The 20,779-nt window shown below is 39.2% G+C and overlaps 1 protein-coding gene across 1 annotated transcript in view; it reads right to left on the bottom strand.

Moving 5' to 3' along the window:
- LRRC4C (leucine rich repeat containing 4C) overlaps positions 1 to 20,779 on the bottom strand; it is an 861,418-nt gene that overhangs the window by 356,457 nt on the left and 484,182 nt on the right. The window contains exon 3 of the mRNA XM_084631105.1: positions 11,269 to 11,402. The gene's annotated coding sequence lies outside the window, so the exon portion shown is untranslated. The remainder of the gene's footprint in view (positions 1 to 11,268; positions 11,403 to 20,779) is intronic.

Here is a 20,779-nt window from a genome sequence, read left to right on the forward strand (position 1 = left end):
AAAATGTGCATTTAAAGGTTTAATTATTTAAACTACGGAAAGTGCATTGAACTGTTCAAATAAAAAGCAAAATGTTGCTATAAAAGCCTCTGAGGACTTTATTTGGAGGACCCCAGATTCCCAAAGAAAGTCTTGTGATTAAAAGATCAAAGGAAAGTCAAAGGTACAAAGATATTATATATAAAGAACAGCTTCCATTATTGCATTAGTGTCAACATGTAGGATTCTACAGAAGAAAAAAAGTAACATTGGGAAGCCATAGTAACTTTTGATGGATAAACTACTAAACCAAGACATATTGGGCAACACCAAGAGAGGAAAGTACTTCTAGAATAGGATTCAGAGTAGCAGCCGTGTTAGTCTGTATCCGCAAAAAGAAAAGGAGTACTTGTGGCACCTTAGAGACTAACCAATTTATCTGAGCATAAGCTTTCGTGAGCTACAGCTCACTTCATCGGATGCACCCGATGATGCACCCGATGTTGCATCCGATGAAGTGAGCTGCAGCTCACGAAAGCTTATGCTCACATAAATTGGTTAGTCTCTAAGGTGCCACAAGTACTCTTTTTCTTTCTAGAATAGAAGTTACAAATGCAACTAGCAGACACTACCTGTCCCAGGGAAAAGCCTGCACATCAAGATCTAAATTGAGCCCACAAGATATTGCTGGGTCAGCTATATCTCACACGAACAACAACTGATAATGAAGAAACAGAATCACAACTTTTTGGATGCCATCACATGCAAATACACAGAGTGCTGCATTTGACTAGGGGTAAAGGAAGAGAATCATCCCCCCCCCCCAAGAATCTGTTTCTTTGTCATAGTTTAGAAGTTTAAAGTATGAGACTTAGTAGTATTATTCCAATACTATGGTTACTGAATCAATCTCATGAGTGATCTTCAGTGTCACATAGATATCATCCAATAGCATTGACAGTATACCAAAAATATATTATACAAGATCAGCTTTAATTGCTTTATCTGCTTTAGCACACCTGTAAGCAAAAGTATCTTATGGCCAAATCCTATAAGATGCTCAGCACCTGAGAAATACTGAACACTTTTAACACCCATTAATGGAGCCTCTAAAGAACCATAGAATTGTATAATAGCAACCAACTATTTTTAACAAGGAATCTTAAATACAGTGAGTTAGAAGAAACTCCCTTCATTGGTCAAGAGACAGGATGAACAATATAGGTTAACGTAATAAAGTAAAATATAACATTCTATTTATATAGTAGTATGAAATTGGCAATGACTTTGTCAGTGCTTCACAAACACAAGTAATATAGAGATACACAGATTAAACCTAAGGGTTTAGGTTGGGTATTGGTACTATACAAAACCCTAAAACAGAGAAATGACTGAAAGGATAGTTAGATATAATTTTACAGAAAGACTTCCATTGACTTCAGTGGGAGTTAGATAAGGCCCTGAAAGCCCTTGCTAACAATAATTTGTTACTACTGTTCCATTAGATGGTCCAGTAAAGATCATATCTATCAAAATTCCAAGCTTTCTGATTCCTATATTGACAGATTGAGACACAACTTTATGGTATGTACCAATGGATATTTCATCCCCCTCCAGCATTCAGACATAGCTTAATTTGACAGATGATACTTTTTTTTTTTGTCTAGATGGTTCAGAAGATTCTTTTGGAATATTAAAGAGCTTTAATTGACAGCCTGGGTTTTCTTTTTGTGATTTATATTGGAGGTACTCTCCTCTAAGATAAGCTATCTGCATTTAATTGTATCCCCAAAACACAGGCAATCTTCACATCCTATCAGAGAACAACAAATAAGACGTGTCTGCCATTATTGTTACTACTACTATTTGTATTACCATGATGCCTACGAGTGCTAATCATGGCTCAGGACCCTATTGTGCTAGGCTCTGTACAAACCGTACAAAAAGACTGTCCTTGCCCCGAAGAGCTTACAACTAATTATAAGAAAAGAGAGAGCAGATGGATACTGTCAGGAGGAGAGCACGAGAAAACAATAATGGTCAGTGTTCTCAACACACCAGTGGCCTAATCATTGTCAAGTTTTTTTTTGTAGACATCACAGCAAAAGAGAGTTTTAAGGAGGATAATGAGGTAGCTTTGCAGAGGTTTATGTGGAGCTCCTTCCAAGCACAAGGAGCAGCCTGGGGGAAATCACAAAGGTGCTTGTTTGAAAATTTAACAAGTGGATGGTACAGCATCATGAGCCAATAACAGATTTATAGATTCCAAGGTCAAAAGGCACTCCTGTGATCATCTAGACTGACCTCCTTTATAACACAGACCATAGAAGTTCCCCAAAATAATTCCTAGAGCATAGCTTTAAAAAAATCTGAGAATCCAGCACAACCCTTAGTAAATTGTTCCAATGGTTAGGAGGTGGGAGTTAATAAGTGAGACATGATGGTACGTCGGCTGTAGACCATGAAGGGCCTTGAAAGTGAAGACAAGTAGATTATGTTTGACACAATAGAGGGAGCAAGTGGAGGGATTCAAAGAAGGGGGGTGACATGGTCAAAGCAACAAGCTAGAGAAATGATCTTTGCAGCAGCATTCTAAATGGATATGAATGGGACAATATTGCATTTTTCAAGGCCAGAGAGAAGAATGTTGCAGTAATGGAGATTGACATGAAGACAGTCTGGATGGAAGCGGATAGGAAAGATTGTTATCTTAGAGATGTTATCCAGCCATCATCTCATGACCTGGAGGAGAAAAAACAAACAAACAATGTTCCACCGTAGGTCAGGTTTTTGAGAGCAAGGAAATTCTGCTCAAAATCAAGGCACAAATACTTTAGAAAAGATTTCTATAAAGGAGAATGTAAAGATATTGGTTAGATTTAGATGAACCTTTGACAAACGGAAATTTCAGATTGAAAAAGCATTTGGTCATCAAAACTGAAAGCAGAGGTTAATGGTTTTCTGATAGTAATGATATGTTTTGCATACACACAAACATGAACAGAAGCATTCACATATGTCTGTATAAAAGTAATGGTGTATATGTCAATCAATATGTTTACAAGAGCAATGAGGGTAGCTGGGCTATTTATAGTTATCATGAAAGGTGCTGGATTGACAGCCTTGGTCACTGAAATTCTCTATTTATCCAAGCACAGCATAGGCAACGACACTGCTAATTTCTCTTGTGCCAATATGGCTCAACACTTATGTGTAAGCACGAACACTGGGAAGAAGATATTACCTCACTATCCATTCCTCCATTGGGCCTCTCTGATGGGACTAGCAGCAAGGGCCAAACTAGTGCCAATTATGTATGGTGGTTATTTTTGTGACGTGAACATCCACTCATCTGAAACTGGAGTGAGCCCCACTATCTCTTTAACAAAGGTCACTGAATAACTGTCAGTGCCACTTACTTTTATTACTATTTTGCTGGAGGCAATAGGGTGATCGAATGGGAAAAGTTTCTGTATCCATACCTTTCCCTTGGGCAATCCAGTGTCTCAGAACAATTTTAAATACATGGCCAGTTTAAAACGTATGTCCCTAAAATAGCATATAACATAAGAATGGATTTTCAAAAGGTACTGAGCACCTACACCTCCTGTTGACCATAGCTGTATTTGTGGATGATCAGCACCTCTGCAAATCAGGCCAATTACTCTGCAATTACAAAGAAAAACCAGTGATAAAACTGAACTTCCTAACCGAAAACGTCCTCCTAGAAGACCAAGCTATATTAGCTCAGGCCAGAAAAAACATTTGTTTGCACTTTACCTTCAATTCCTTGTATTCCCTGTCCCACACTCTTGCAAAGCTCAAGAAATACCTAAGTCTACCAAGGTTTTACTGACCGACGAGGCTCTAAAAAAATCCATGATTATTTCTTGGCATTTGCTATTGTATGTGACCTTTACTTCCCAGGTAGGGATATTATTACCTGGCTACACTGTACATTTCCCCACAGGATATTACCGTTCATATGTCAGTCTTGCTCAGAGGTCTGCCTTATACAGGTCGTACAGTTCATCACAGACCTCCAATATTAAGTGAGAATGGTATAGCTTGTATTTATATGGGGTTTTGTTTCTTATTTTCTTTACAATAAATTTCCTCAAGCCTAACTTCAGTGTTCAAAAATATAATATGTATTAGATAATTTAGATAGTAATATCTGTAAATTAAGAAAAAAGTCTAAACCACATTTATTAAATCAAATATAGCAACCAAGCCAGTTAAAGTAATCTTCCAGAAAGGCCCTTCCCACCCTTACAACAACATAGATCATATGTGGTCATTTTTACATGATAAAGTGTATTTATCATGCACCTTTAAACCCCTCACCTACGTTTTGCCCAGTAATCTCTCTTTACAGTGTCTACTACTAACTTTCTGAGTAGCCTCAAACCATTGTATTTTAAAACAACATGCCAGAAAAAGTTTCATGCTCTGCCCCTTAACTGTGGAATTTCTCCCTAACCTTATAGCTATCCAAGGTCCTAGCTTGGAAATCAGCAATCGTGTATTCAGGAGATTTACATCCCATAACTCTGCAGAGCTAGAAATTTGGGGAAGAGGAGATTCCCTTCCTTCAACTGAACACATTTGCTCTCTATATCCCTGGGTAGGCCCAAGATATTGCACCTGAATAGATAATCTATTTCCAGTTATTTTTAGAGGATTATAAAACAAGTGAATTAGAATTTCCCTCTCCCTCCAGGGCCTGTACACTTGCACTCATGGTAACAAAGGCAACCTGTAGGCAGCCATGTATGAAAGGTAGTCACAACAAATGAATGAGCAAACAAACAATGCTCAAAAGTATTTAGAAAAATAGTTTTGCTGTAGAATGTGGCACACAGACTATAGGAGTTGTGTGGTGTCGTATGAAGCTTGAAGTGACACTTGTTTGAAGTGACCTGCACAACTGGTTTTTAGATGCTAATATTGTGTGTGTGTGCAATCTAGATGAAATAGAGTTTGAATCACCCAGAAACAAAAATGGAAGGCATTTGTAACTATTTTTTCTATTCACAATATTTGAAATTTTCTTCTCATCTTTTGTACAGTGACAACAGTTCTGAGTAGTAATCTCTTTGGTGCAATGACTGTGTCTTCGTATATGTTTGTACATCATCTAACACTTTGGAGGCCAGACAGTGATCCCAGATCTTACTGCAATATCAATTTTAAATAATTATTGTCACCTGTTAACGGCAAACACTCAGGGATAGAAATATCTTAGTGAAAGTTGCTAGTTGCATCATGCAGTGTCTACTGTGATGACTTGGAAACACATTAAGCCCACCACTGAACTACTCAGGCATGGCATAGACGTCAGTGGAATTTCATCCACTCATACTAAGGCTGCCTTTTCCAACACAAAACCAAAAATATCAAAGATTACTGCAACATGCCACCATGGTTTGGAAAATACCAAGGCAGCCAGAAGAAAAGCAACAACTTTAGAGGACAGAACCTCAGAATGGGAATGAAAGTGGGAAGAATAGCTGGAAGAATCCAGAGGAGCTTTCATGTATTTATATATTTTTAATTAATAGTATTTATTTTCTAATGTTACAAAAGTAAAAGTGAATAATTATTACTTGGTTTACCTTAACAGTCTATGATTTTCTTCTTCCATACACTGTACCATGTGGCTGGCGGGCTAACTAGCTAACAAACAAAAACAAAACAAAACAAAGTCCTCTTGCTGACTATTAAGAGGGTTCACCATTTCATCCCTTTATCAAATATGTTAGTAAATGGCTTCCTGCGGTTATGAGGTTTCTCCTGTCCTGTGCAAACTGGAAAACATCCATCCCACAGTACACCACCATGAAAATATTTTGCATCACAGGCTGGATTGCCACTGTAAGAAATTTTCAATGTGTCACTATATTGTGATGTTTGCCAAGCCACACAGAAAAGTAAATTTCAGTTTAAGTTATTTTGGGGTTACAGAGCTCAGCACCCATATTATGTCTTCTCTACAATTTCCCTTTTATGGTGAGTCCTATTGATGTTCCTAATTACTAGCCATTAAAGGTACATTCATGCCATGTCTTAGAACTGAAACCACTAAAATGTATCCATGCACCTTCTATATTACAATAAGGACACACATGCACACAGATTTAGGCTGATGTTTTCAAAGCCACCCAGGAGTTTTAGACTCACAGAGTCCATTAATTTGTATTGTACTATGAAAATCTCACCTTCATGACATTAAAAAAATCTAGTTTATTTGAAGAGGGCACACTGCAAGGTTAAAAAAAGACAGAATATATCTCTATTGGGCTACTGCTCTTGTGGATATTTTGTCAGCAAAAGGATTACTTTAGATATTTCTTAAAGTAAGGCTTCTGATGTGACATAACTGAGGGACATCTGAAGCATCTTCAGGATATTTCATTTTTTTCAGCCATAATCTGAATTTGAGAGTTAAATAAGAGTTCAGAATTTAAAGAAAGAAAGAAAGAAAGATCTGTAACAAACCAAAACATGAAAAGCTCAACTGTTGTCAAGATTAATTATGAACCCAAAACATAGGCAAGGTTTGCCAGAGGTTTTCAAACTATATAGGTGAACATGGTCTCATTACTGAATGATCTCTCTCCCAGGAAAGAGGGTGCAAGAGAGGCAGTTATGGTTCCAGGTGAAACTAGGGAAAACATGATGGCTCTGGCAACACTTTGGATTTGTTTGATAATGTTTGAATCAAATGCCTCCAAAAGAAACTCAAAAGATGTGAGCTCAAGAGAACTCACACTAAAGAATGTTTGCACAATCCCCCTTGAAATTTAAAGTGCTGAGTTTCAAAGTGACACTGATTGAGTTTAGCTTGGAATATGTATTGAGAATTTATCCCAAAAATGAAGCTCAATTTCTGCTTTCATTTACACTGATTATATAAAGAGTAGCTTCACTGAGCTAGAGAGTTGAATGTTGATCTGGAATTAAGTTATACTAGTATAAATTATGAGCAGATTTTGGCTTCAAGCATTTAGACTCTCAACCTCCTACTTCCTGTTTTCGCTTTACCTTTTTCTTCCTTCAAAGTCAATAGTACTATGGCTTTTTCTATCTCAGACATCTACAATTCAGTAACCACTGAGGCACCATAAAAAAATAAAGAGGTTTACACTAGCTCTGAGAACTGGGAGCTGTTGCTAAAATAGTCTTCTTAACTCCACTGGCTGGAAAGGGCCTTATATTCATGGCCAGGTAAGTTTCCCTATTCAGAGTATATTCTGCTCGGGGTAATGAATTCCTAATGGATAAAGACAAATAGTTCAAGAACCAATTTAGAATAATCTAACAGATGAATCCCTAGGCCATCCAAAGTAAATTAATTCAGCAATGTGATCAATGTGTTTCTTGGAGAGTATCTGTAATTCTTTTTTTTTTAGTGTTTCATTGAAGATTTTGGGGCTATATTAGCTGGGTTACAGTGCCAATAAATAGAGAATAATTAGTTTGAACTAACAATTAGCATTTGTAGTATACCTGAAACTACTGGCATAAGTTCTGCTTGTCTCACAATGCAATACTCACATGGAACCTAATCCTCAGATCCTTACTCACTCAAAATTCTCAAACAAATTCACTGCAATTTTGCCTAAGTAAAGAGAGGGTGAAATATGATAACATCTTTAGGACTTGGGCAGAGTAGGTTCAATTAATTTTCCAGGCATGACATAAAATGTATTGAAAATTAAATGTATTGATACATTGTACAAGGGAGTGTGTGTGTGTGTGTGTGTGTGTGAGTGTGAGAGAGAGAGAGAGTGAGTGTATTTGGAGTTTTAGCTCTTTCTTCCCTGGAGAAAGGTAATTTACCCAGACTTTTGAGAGTCAATGCTATATACGACCGCTCAGAGAAAAATGCCTACAGCACACCTCTTCATCTTCTGAGATGATGGAACAGACTGATACAACTCACCCTAAGGGCTCTCTGAAACATTTCTGAGATGGAGGAAATCTTGCCAAGTCACTGGTAGGTGGGCCAATTCTTAAAAGGAAGAGTTTGTTGTTTCATTTTTTAGGGGAACTTATAATGGCCTTGCTTTTCTTTTCAAAAGATATGAAAATTCTCTAGAAAGGGAGTTTTAAAACTTTTATTTCCCCTAGGATAGCCCACATAAGGAGAATAATACCGTGTGTGTGTGAAAATTGTTATGAAGGAATGCGTTTAAAACCATACTGGAGTAGCACTGACTAACTGATGGATGTAAACATCAGTTCATAGTTGTATTTTTTTAAAATTAAAATGTGTTACAAGTCCAAGTTTTCTTCGTAATTACAGTGGAACCTGCTTAGAATGAATAAGGATATGGGGAACTTCATTTAGAGCGATGATAGTCCATGGAACAACGGCTTCATTATAAGAGTGTTTATTTCTTTCTACCTTAAATATCGTAAGTGCAACCAGTTTGTTGTCACCATTTTGTTGTCACCAGTTGTTGTTACAGTTGTTACTATGGCCCCTCAAAACTTCTTAGTGGTTGAGGGATAGGTTATGATGTTCCTTTTCTAAAAGCTTAGGACCCCACTACCTGAGCTGAAGAAGAATCTCCCTTAATGTTAGCAATATACAACACACCTCCCTTAGGAATCTTAACTTCCTTAGGCACCTCAAGAAATATTGCCTTGGAATCATGGACTTATTAAAAGCCATTAAAATTCTGAGAGGTTCCACCCTTAGAGGTGCTCATCACCCTCCAACAGCCACGCAGTTCCATGATATGTTGAGGTTAGCATAGAAATTTTCATGGTGAGGTCAAGGCCACTGGTTTCCCATTCTTTATATTTTACAGCCGGAGTGTGTTACCCATAAAAAAATAGCTCATGCAGGGAAGAATTCTTGGGAGAAGAGAGCAGGCAACTGACTGAAGTAGCAAAGCACACAAATAGAAAAGCAAGGCTCCACCATAGCAGGAAGGTGACAAGCATTTTGCCTGAGGCATTTTCTCAAGAGAAAAAGAACTGGAAATATTACAGTGCACAGCAGATTTTTATTTATTTTTTTCTCCACAGGAGTGGAAAGAACCACACACAAAAATCAGTCCACTCTCCATTACCATCCTCATTCATTCTTCTCACTTCTTTAGCTTTGGGAATTATCTTTAAAAGTTCATCATTCTTAGGGGTTCATTTACTGTACCTAAACTCCAAGCCAGTTGATATAAAACAAATATTTACTCAGCTTCATCCCTACCACCAGCACTGAAAAGTCCTTGATTTCATTGTTTTAAAACACTAATTGATGTTTCCAAAGAGTCTCTTACCACAGTTGGAAATATGTGAGAGTCACTATTGTACTCAGTGGGATACTTTGCCAGAAATATAATGTATAAACATTCAACAGCATTGCATGCTCCATAACTAAACAACTTATCTTCCTTTGCTCTCAGCTTCATTGCTATGTAATTATGCGCCTATGATGTGAGGTGTGTATATATATGTGGATGGCAGAACTTTATTTAAGAAACCTATGGGACATAAAACTGATTCCAAACAGGGTGGTGGTGGTGGTTGTTTATTTCAAAGTATTCCTTTACTAGCCTGTTGTCAATAGTGCTCTGTCATGGTTTATAGTGACTTCTTACTTTTCATTAATTACTTTAAAATATTTCTCCATTAGTCTCTTTATTTCTATTTATTCCCACATGTTTCTGAAATCCTTTAGTTAAGGGAGAGGACTGTGGATCTCACTATCGCAGGCTCCTTCATCTTGCTTAGTGAACACACACACAAAACAAACTCATAAGCACTGAGGGCTCCCTCTAATAAAAGCAAACACTAATTGTGCCTGATCCTCCCCTGCCTTAAAGTTTCAATAGTCATTTATCTCTGTGCAAAGTAAATATAAATTGCTACTATTCTGACCTGGAGTTACAGCTGTGAAAAGTGGGTGCACTGTAAGTGATTATACAAGCTGCTTGATGAGTGGTTCCCAAACTTGTTCCGTCGCTTGTGCAGGGAAAGCCCCTGGTGGGCCGGGCCGGTTTGTTTACCTGCTGCATCCGCAGGTTTGGCCGATCGCGGCTCCCAGTGGCTGCGGTTCGCTGCTCCAGGCCAATGGGAGTTGCCGGAAGCGGTGGCCAGTACATCCTTCAGCCTGCGCCGCTTCCAGAAGCTCCCATTGGCCTGGAGCAGTGAACCACGGCCACTGGGAGCCGCAATCGGCTGAACCTGCGGATGCGGCAGGTAAACAAATCAGCCCAGCACCCAGGGCTTTCCCTGCACAAGCGGCGGAACAAGTCTGGGAACTAGACAGTGAAGTGTCAGGTATACTGTCTTTAAGAGGTTTCTGTAGTCAAAGGATGAAACATCTACTATATTATTTTTATTTATTTGTATTACCATAGCACCTAGAAACCCTAGTCATGGACCATGACCCCATTATTCTAGATGCTATACAAACCCAGAACAGCAGAGTGTCCTAAAATCATCATATTATGTTTGTTCTGATACCATGCCCCAGACCCTACCCAAAAACTACATACAAGTTTGCATTAATTCTGTTGAATAATATTCATATTTACTGAATGAAGAACTCTGGTTAGGACCAAACTGAAAACCATTCTCATTAGTGATGGGTAATATTGGTTATGACAGATCTAGCACGAAACAAAGTTGAGAAATTCTGGTTTGAAGATTCCCGTAGTCTACAGGGGGATGTGTGTGTTATTTCTCTCGACACAGCATATACGAGTGCATGTTTCTGAGGTCACCACAGACCTCAGAGGAAGTCATGTGATTTGAAAACTCCACATATGACTTTGAATTACCTCCCCGTCTTGATTAGAATGCAGCAGCCTCTATGTCAGCCTAACAGAAAACATCTTCATTTCACTGCAGCACTGAGCTGCCAAAGCCAGCCTCTCAAAAAAAAAAAAAAAAAAAAAGATGGCTTTCCAAAACACTTTGTTCCATGGTAATGATACAATTGGCACCCAGACACAGAACACAGAATGCTGTCAGCAAAACAGAGCACATTTGCAAGATTTATGCAGATGAATCCTAAGCACTTCAACCTCTTGTTGTTTCAGCTCCCAGTGAGATGCTTAAAAATATCACATTGAGGGTCAATTGGACACCCATCACAGGAATAAATCACCAACACCACCATCATTTTTCACTTCTTGAAAATAAGAAAAAAATATGGTTGCAGTGATCAAAACTTTAGGTAAATACAGTGATGTGTGGGATGGAGATGTCAGATCTAATTAAACATACAACATCTTAAGGGTGTATGAAATAAGACGACTTTCAGTTTACCTGTAGTTGATCATTCATTGGACAATTCTCTTCTTTGCCAAAGTGGATTCCACTTCCTTTCTCATTGGCATGTCATGTTGTTAGGATATTTCCTAGCAACAAATTTCACGGTCCATTCCTGCTCCCCTGGTGACCTGTGTGAAAAAGGGGATAATAAAAATAAATAAGAATTGCACTTTATGTATACAGAGCTTTTCATCCTGATGGACCCCAGAATACTTTACAATCTGTAAGCGTGAAAATCTCCTAACCCACTACTGAAATGCAGATGCCTCTGGAATGAAATCAGCAAGATTACTTTGACATCAGCTGTATCTAACTTCTTTTTAGGCTAGGAAATGAAAAATAACTCCTTCAATTTGAAGTACAGTTTTTATGTTTATTGATTAGTTTTCTTAAAAGCAGAGCTGGATCAAGGTTTCCTGCAAACCCCGGCCCCCCCCCGCCTGCAGTCCCGCCCCTGTTCCACCCATGGTCGTACCACATTCCTCTCCACATTGTGGCCCAGCAACCCGTTTGCTCCTTTCTGCCCCTCCGCCCCTACTATGGCCCCAAGACTGGAGAAACTCTGTCCCCCCATCACAGCCCCAGGGCCACAGCTCCCCCAGCCCTGAGATCAGGCAGGGAAAGCTCCCCCAGCCCTGAGATCAGGCAGGGAGCGAGAACTCCTGAAATCTCAGAGCCACAGCTGATGTCCAGGCATTGGGGCATCCTGTGCCACCCACACTTCTGCCAGAGAGCGGGGGCTTCCCCTGCCCTGCCCAGTGCTTCTGGCAGGACTCCGGGCTTCTGCCACTTTGCAGCAGATTTCAGCTGTGGGCAGGTGCCAGTTTTTCCAAGGCTCCTGGGAATGAGCCCCGTCTGTCCATTGGATAATCTGCTACTGCTTAAAAGGTGACAAACTTGTGCTGTATGGAGCTTGGCAAGAAGGGCTATGCACTTGGCAATGGCAGGTGGCTCTTACACGTGTGTATTTTTGGCAGGAAATCATATCAGATACGTCATACAATACAGCTGCAGAAAGAGACTTAAAGAACAGACTTCTTCATTCTATTGACAGTGTATAAATTACAGGTCTGTAGCATATTCCCACCCCCTACCCTAATCTTTTCAAAGTGTTTTATTGTTGTTGTTTTTTGCCTAAGAATGAGAAATTCCAGAGAAACTACAGTTGAACTGACCAAATCAGCTTTTCTCTAGGGCAGCCTTTGCACTACCCCAACGGCTGGAGACAGGACACTAGATGAGGAGAGCTCTGAGTTACTACAGATAATTTGCTCCTGGGTATCTGCCTGACAGGTCTTGCCCACATGCGCAGGGTCTAATTGATCACCATATTTGGGGATGGGAAGGAATTTTTCCCTACTTCAGATTGGCAGAGACCCTGGCTGGGGGGCGTCACCTTCCTTTGCAGCATGGGGCACGGTTCATTTGCAGGTTTAAACTAATGTCAGTGGTGAATTCTCTGTAACTTGAAGTCTTTAAACCACGATTTGAGGACTTCAGTAACTCAGCCAGAGGCTAGGGATCTATTTCAGCAGTGGGTGGGTGAAGTTCTGTGGCCTGTAATGGGCCTAGAGGATCACAATGGTCCTTTCTGACCTTAAAGTCTATGGGACCACATTTAACACAGATTTGTTCACATTATCCAAGATACTCTATATTTGCTTTGTTTTCCTTGGAAAGATAAAAATTGCCATGCTGGTTCTCATTACTGGCATATCACAGCTCAAACAATAGCCAATACCTAGTATTTTCAGGGAAGCAGAAAATGCATCTACCTAATGTGCAAGGCTTAACATGGAAAAAATATTTTCTGATCACACCAACAACCCTGTTTTCTACAGATCATCAGTTTATATCATGGAGAATCAGGTTTGATCATTGACTGACCTTATTATCATAGCTTGCTCTAGTGGAAATATTTATGAACTCTATTAGAATTCTTCATTCAGTTTCCTCTATTCATTGTTGATTGCTACTGACACTTTGTAGTTTCTACTGGAAGAGCTGTATCCCCTGTACCCATTGCTCTAAAACCTGGTTGCTAAATGGAACTCACAGGAACCAGTTTATTATTTGCAACAGGCATTTCCACTAAGGTATAGCTTAAAAAATATGTTACTTGTTAAATTTACTCAGTTGCCTACTTGGGCAGCCACTCTTCTAGTCACAATGGGAGAAATCATCCGCCATAAAAAAACAAGGAAGATTTATGGTGGGAAAATAGCTCAGTGAGGAAGGGGATATGTCCGAGTGTATCCATGATTACAACAATTCATAGGCCACACCACATGCTACCCTATCCTACCCATATATATAGAGCAGCTGCTGCAAAGTTTACTGATATTCTAAGGCTTTGGGGACAAGATTCTCCCAAAAATTGCCCCTACAGACAACCAGTTTACTCAGGCTTTGCACATGGTCCAAGATTTGGTCCCATGTTAGTATTAACACTTCAAACATTCCACTTACATTTGAAACCAAAGCAAAAAGTGAAGCCAAGGAAAGGTTATTAGAAAATGATCCTGTAACATATATTATGTTTAAGAGACAATTATGAGAGCCAACCTTCCAGCAGGGAACAGGAAGGTATATTTCATCTTTCAATATTGTTTTATTAAAGCATAAATGAATTTCAAATCTTTTATTACATGTATCTGCCATCAGTATTTCATCTCCCGCAAGGATGTTACACAGCATCTCTGACAAATGCACACAAATGAAGGTTAGAAGTAGATCAGATGCAGTCCTGACTTCCAAACAAAATCACAGATTTTTCTTTCCTAGAGTAAGATATTAAATCCTGGTATAAAGATATTCATCATTGTCCCTTGATATTAAGAATGCCAAAGTGATGGGGAGATGATACTTTCTTTGCTTGAATGAAAACAAAGAAACCTCCTTTTAGTTTGAGATTTTCAGGTCTGGTCTCCAGTAAACAATTCCTGTCCTCAATCTCTTAATTAACGCATATCACCAAGATAAATAGCACCTAACATTTTGGAGTTAACAATATGTTAAATAATAATGCTAACTTTGTAACATGAACTCAAGTTAGTTGAGCTATTGTGCCATTATGATAAGCTTTTCATTATTTTTTATACTTCATGTGTATAGTGGTCACTATTAAGTCATCTTGTATCCACAGTTATGCCTTTGCCCAAAAATTAAGAGGCGGGATGGTCTAGTGTTTAAGGGACTGTGCTGGGACTCAGAAAATCTGTGTTCAGTTCCTAGTTTTGTCACTGATTTCCTATGTGACTTTGGGAAAGTTGCTTAGTTTTTTTATGCTTCAGTTCAACACCTGTAAAATGGGAATAGTAATACTTCCTTTCACCCATCCATTGTCCAACTTCTGCATTTAGACTGTAAACGCTTTGGGGTAGGGCCTGTGTGTTACAATGGATTTGTAAAATGCCTGGCACAACAGTGGCCTCTAGACGACACCACCACCACCACCAAATCCTTCTTACGGTTACTCAGGTATTACTTGATCAATGTAACTTAGCACATGTAACTAAGCACTCAGCAATGGTGTATAGCTGCAAATTCATTTACTAGATAATTTGAACTATTAGTAAAGGATTACTAAACCCAGGCAGTGAAGATTACCAGCAAGTGGGAATTGTTGACTTTTTAATGGCCACGTGTAAACATATGCCTATTTTAAAAAACAAATCAAGATCAAATCTAGTTTTTGTGAGGGGGGTTTCTTGCTTTACTACGTTTCATATTTGTGAAGAGTATATGGGACCTTCTTTCAGGGAATGAGTAAAATCCAAATTCAATATCAATCTTCCAAAACATCTGAAAATACTACATAGTGATCCTAATACTACAAGAACCCACTAACCAGACTTCCAAACTATCAGGTTACGGGTAAGAATAGCTCAGATAATAGTAATTTTAAATTGGACTAACTAACTGTAGCTAGATAATCGATTGCAGCCTGTATGCATTTTATATTTGGGAATAAAAAACATAACCTCAAAACTATCTTGGTTTGTAGGGTAGGGGTAGCTTTGATTATGTAGAAGGGGGATAACATTTCATATTCTGCAGGGCAGGGTTGGAACACCTGAGGCTTTCCAGGGTATGACAGGGACCATGTACTTCCTTTTATAGGAAGGGAAGGGACTCTATACCCAATTGTCTTGCTTTGAAAACCGGATTATTCCATACTTTCTTTCCAGTTTCTAAAGATAGAATGTTATTCTTAAGAAAGGTATTGTGCATTCTGCGTTTCAATCTCTTGCTCATAGTTCCTGTTCTGTTTACTTTAGAAATGTTTTCAGCCTCAAGAAAATCACAAAGCCAGTTTCCATTGTTGTTTATATCCCCTTTTAATTGTCAAACTTATTTTGAGATACATAGAGAAAATACAATTAAATTTAAAGTCTCTATAGCAAATTTCCTGAAACTGGCTTTCAATGTCACTTATATTACACTTGGAAAGTGCTACTAAAGTGAGCACTTAAATATCCTTAACCTCAAAACAGATACTTCCTGGCTCATTTCTCCTTCCGTTGCATTCCCAGAAACTCAGCTCCTGATCCTGCTTTTCCAGCTGGTCAAGTGTAGCAGTCTTTGAGGAAAGACTGACCTTTCATCCATCAGCAGCACACACACGGTTTCTTATTTTTTTTTAATGGAAGGAGGTTTATAACACATACCACTCTCCGCTGTATTTCAATCAAAACCTGTCGTCCAACTCACTTCAGCTCACTTTGTGGCCCTTGCATTTCAGATTCTGATTGGGCCATGCTTTCTGGCAGTTTGACAAGAGGATGTGATCCATCACCAGCTTCTGTTTTCTGCTTTATAAACATTGATGTCTCAATATGAATCTCACTTGGGCTCATCTTTTAACCAGCGCTGCCACAGAGACTACGCTGTTTGGAAAGGCTGAAGTATTCATCTTTCCCTGTTTTATATTTAAATAGAGTAAGAGGCAATAGCTGTACCTTCATATTCCCTACAGAAATACTCAGCCACATTCTGCTTTTGTGTCACCCTGGTGTAAACTGAGAGAAACTCCATTGTATTATGTTCTCTGATTAATGGAGTTTTAAATTTGAGTTAGAGACATGGAAAATCCAGAATTGTGCATGTGTGTGAAATTACAAATGTGAATTATCCAAAACTCTAATAAATAAAACAAAACAAAATAAAAGCAACAAACAATATATAATCTTTTATGAACTTTTCCAGAACATATATATATATATATATATATGGCACTATATTACCCATGAGCATTCATCTAATACAGGGCATCTGATTTTCACCAAGGTCTTGCTTGTTTTAGGAAATTAGGTAATTTTTTTTTTCAAGTTAAGTTCAGGAGACACAAGGTCAGATTCAAACAAGTTGTAGTCGACTCAGTGGGATTTAAACCCATGATTCTTCTAAGTATTATTCTCTTGGTCTTACTGCCAGCTCAGGCAACCCTCTGGAATTGTCACAGTTATAAAACTTGCATTAACTACACACGTCTTTCTCTTTTCTAGGCATGGAAAACGGATTAAACGTGTTTCTTAGCACTCAAACTTTGACAAGGGCCTTTAGCATAATCATCCATGCAAATTCAATCAATTAGTTTCAGCTGTAAGCTCTCTTTTATTCTGTCGAATGTTGAGTGTTTCCCTTTTTGATCCCTTTTCTATTTATATTGACTAGTCACAGTCACTTTTTTTTTTAAAAAAAAACATAACCTGCAAAACAGAAAGAAGAAAAAAGAGGCAAAAGAAAACCCTTGAAACTCACTCTTTTCATCTTTCCATTTCAAATAATAAAATCATAAAAGTTAGAGACTTGAAAGATCGATTAGAGCATCAAACCCATATCCTGGCCAATGGGGGCATCCATCCCACCTAGAACCAGATCTCAGGGTGTCATCTTGGCACGTAATAGCAGCTGTCCCTTGTTAGGAGATCTGCTGCGGGTCAGTTTCTGTTGAAGTTATGGACCTACACATAAAAATAGCCCTCAGAGGAGACAAGCTTCTTATTTCATCTTCATGCCTGCAAACATAACATTTCATGCTCTCCGTATCAATCAATTGCAAAGATAGTGCTTTGAAAGTTCATTTGTGTGCTTACTAAAGATGTTCTTTAATCATCTGATAAACACCTATGGTGGAGTAGAATGTGAAAATCATGCAAATTTGGAATGCACACCGACAATATAAAAATTGTCTCATAAGTACAGCATAGGAATACAGGACACAGGACTGGAAGGGACCTCCTGGGTCATGAAGCCCAGTCCCCTGTTACCTCAGCAACTCTGTCAAATAATCATACTTATAAAATTATCAATCTCCATCTTAAAACTAGTTTGGTTGTTTGCCCCCACTACTTGTATTGGGAGATTGTTCCAGAACCTCACCACTCTAATGGTTAGATTCTTTCTTAGTTCCAGCATAAATTTATTTATAGCCAGTTTATAGCAATCTATTTTTCTGCCAATATTGTCATTTAGCTTAAACCCTCTTCTTCCTCTCTGGTGTTTAGCCCCTTGATGTATTTATGGGGAGCAATATGTGGGTTTTAAATTTGCAGTTTCTAAAAGTCTTCAGTGAAGTGGACAACTAGAGAATTAGGGTGATCGATTTTATAGGGACAGTCCTGATATTCGGGTTTTTTTCTTATATAGGCACCTATTACTCCCCAACGCATGTTTCACACTTGCTATCTGGTCACCCTACAGAGAACAGACTAACTGACTCAAAGGCAGGCTTATAAACTATGTTTTTTTGGATGGTGCATAGTATGGCTGCTTCCTCATTACCATTATTCTATTAGAATACCTTTTCTTACAATTGCTTTGAAATGGATTATTTATTTATTTTCCTGGGCCTCCATGCTTCCTGATATTGCCATTCACTCCTGATAACTTTCAGGCATATTTTTTCTTTCTATTCCCCCATCCCTTTCAAAAATGAAGCAATCGGCAAGACAACAGTAGTTAATTTTGTTTTTACCACTGATGCATTCATCTTGGGTCTGATTCTCCGCTGCCCAGCACCTTGTGTAGTCAGTAATACCTGTGCAAAGTGAATACAATGTAGATGTATAATGCTACCACATCAGAATGGGAGCATTTTAAACCCAGTTTACACATGTATAATGATTACTTATATTGAAAGGCAGTGTGAAGAGTGCCATATTCAATTAAGGTAAGTGGTAAGGGTCTTATCTTCAGATCTTAGCCAAAAGATAAACACCAGCAGTGGAGCATCCCCCTAAACGGAAAGTGACACAGTGCCACAGATAGAGAGTAGGCTTTAATATATTTATATTCTCTGCAGCAGAATGGGTTTCCTTGGAGATCTCCCGTTCAAACGATGACAAGTTCCATTCCCCTTAGCCACAAAAAGGTGACAATAACAGCCTGACATGTTGGGTAGCAAGACAGAATGGAAATCAATAGAATGCAATGTAGCTGAATATTGGTAGGAAAGCCTTTAAGAAAAGGTTGACGCATGCATTTGCCCTGAAATAACTAATTCAGTTGTCATTCACACTTTCTGTTATGTCAGTGCAAGTCTGTGTGTGGACATTCCTTTTTCAGTTTCAGGCAAGGGTGAAAGTGGGCCGATATGGCGTACTGGTAAGAAGCCGGTACTGGCCCGTACGCAGCCCACATTAAAGCACGGCCGCCCCTTTTGCCTCTCCCATCTGTGGCCCTGCCGGTAGGGCCACTGACAAGGGAGGTGGAAGCACCGAGGTTAAAGCGCTGCTGCAGCAAAGGACCCTCCTTAAAGCGCGGCTGTGGCCGCGCTTTAACGTCGCTGCCCCTTCCCCCCAGCCCTACCAGCAGGGCCCCCGACGGGGGAGGCAAAAGGGGCAGCGACGTTAAAGGAGGGGCCATTGCCACGGCAGCACTTTAATGTCATTGTCCCTTTTCCCCCACTGGGCCGCTGACAGTCGGGGGGGGGGGGGGCAAAAGGAGCAGCTGACCCAGGGACAGCAATTTAAAAGGGCCCGGGGCTCCCAGCCACTGCTGCTACTGCGGCACCAACTGGAGCCCCGAGCCCTTTTAAATAGTCGCCAGAGCCACAGGTGGCGGGGACCAGGCAGCGTGGATGGGCTGGCTGGGGGAGGCTGACCCCTAGCTCCGCCCCTTCTGGGGGCCGGAGCCAGCCCCTGGAACCTGTAAGAAATTAATGTTACTTTTCACCCCTGGTTTCAGGGCACCCTATACTGATTTAGCTTAAGTTATTTTTGTACTGACAAGCTAAGTCAAAACATGGTACTTTTATTCTGAAATATAAGTGTACACAAATAACTGAAGGCATGCATTACAACTGAATTGGTCATTTCAGAGCAAATTTGCATGTGGACAAGCCTTAATTCCTCATCATACTATTCTGTGCTAGACCCTGTTAGCTTAGGAAAAAGAGGTACAGTAGGTCCCCTCACTAGAGAGAAGGAAAGGCTCCAGACAAAGACAAAAAATGTGTTCATGATTATTATTTATGTATGTGAAGACTGAAACTTCATCTTTGACACTATGATTGGCACATGAATTGTTTTTCACTTCTCAAGGCAAGCCAGTCTCTAATTTTATATTGAATGTGAGAAAATAAAGATGGCTTAAACCAAAAAGATCCTAATGTGTAAGTGGTTTGAAAAATAAGCTTCATATTTATTCATTAGCAACTGTACTATCTAAATCACAATATATTTATATACACAAACTTCCTATACGCATAGAACACTTTATTCCATATCTAATTCACATTAAGATAATTATCTTATTATAAGAAATGCATGCATCTGGATAAATAATACTTAAATAAATAGCATCTTACAATACAGATTGTCTTGAAGTTGTGTTAATTACTATTATATTGTAATAAAGCATTGTAAATAGCATTGGATGATACTTTTTACAATTATTATTATTTTATCCTTCCTTTATGGTCAGATACTGATCAGCATTACAAACGTATTGGACAGACCAATACTAGCTTGTGCACTTCTCTTAATATAAGATAGATACCCCATATTTGGGGTCGGGAAGGAATTTTCCTCCAGGGCAGATTGGAAGGCCCTGGAGGTTTTTCGCCTTCCTCTGTAGCATGGGGCACGGGTCACTTGCTGGAGGATTCTCTGCTCCTTGAGGTCTTCAAACTACAATTTGAGGACTTCAATAGCATAGATATAGGTGTGAGGTCTTTTTTTAGGAGTGGTGGGTGAAATTCTGTGGCCTGCATTGTGCAGGAGGTCAGACTAGATGATCATAATGGTCCCTTCTGGCCTAAATATCTATGAATCTATACTTGCTATTGGCTAGGTCAGATGGAATCTCATCTTGCTGCCCATATAACTTAGATATGTCTGGTATTAACTAAGCAACTTGAACTCTTCCAGCACTGTTCAATTTTCTCCTGTTGGCATAAGTAGTTTTACTACTTTTAATTTTTTCCTACATATTTCCTAGTGTAATTAATCCATACACAGCAAATATCAGACACATCACTCATATATCCCTCTTGAGCTGG

This window comes from Lepidochelys olivacea (assembly GCF_965140295.1).
Source record: "Lepidochelys olivacea isolate rLepOli2 genome assembly, chromosome: 6".
In the NCBI taxonomy this organism is placed as follows: domain Eukaryota; kingdom Metazoa; phylum Chordata; order Testudines; family Cheloniidae; genus Lepidochelys; species Lepidochelys olivacea.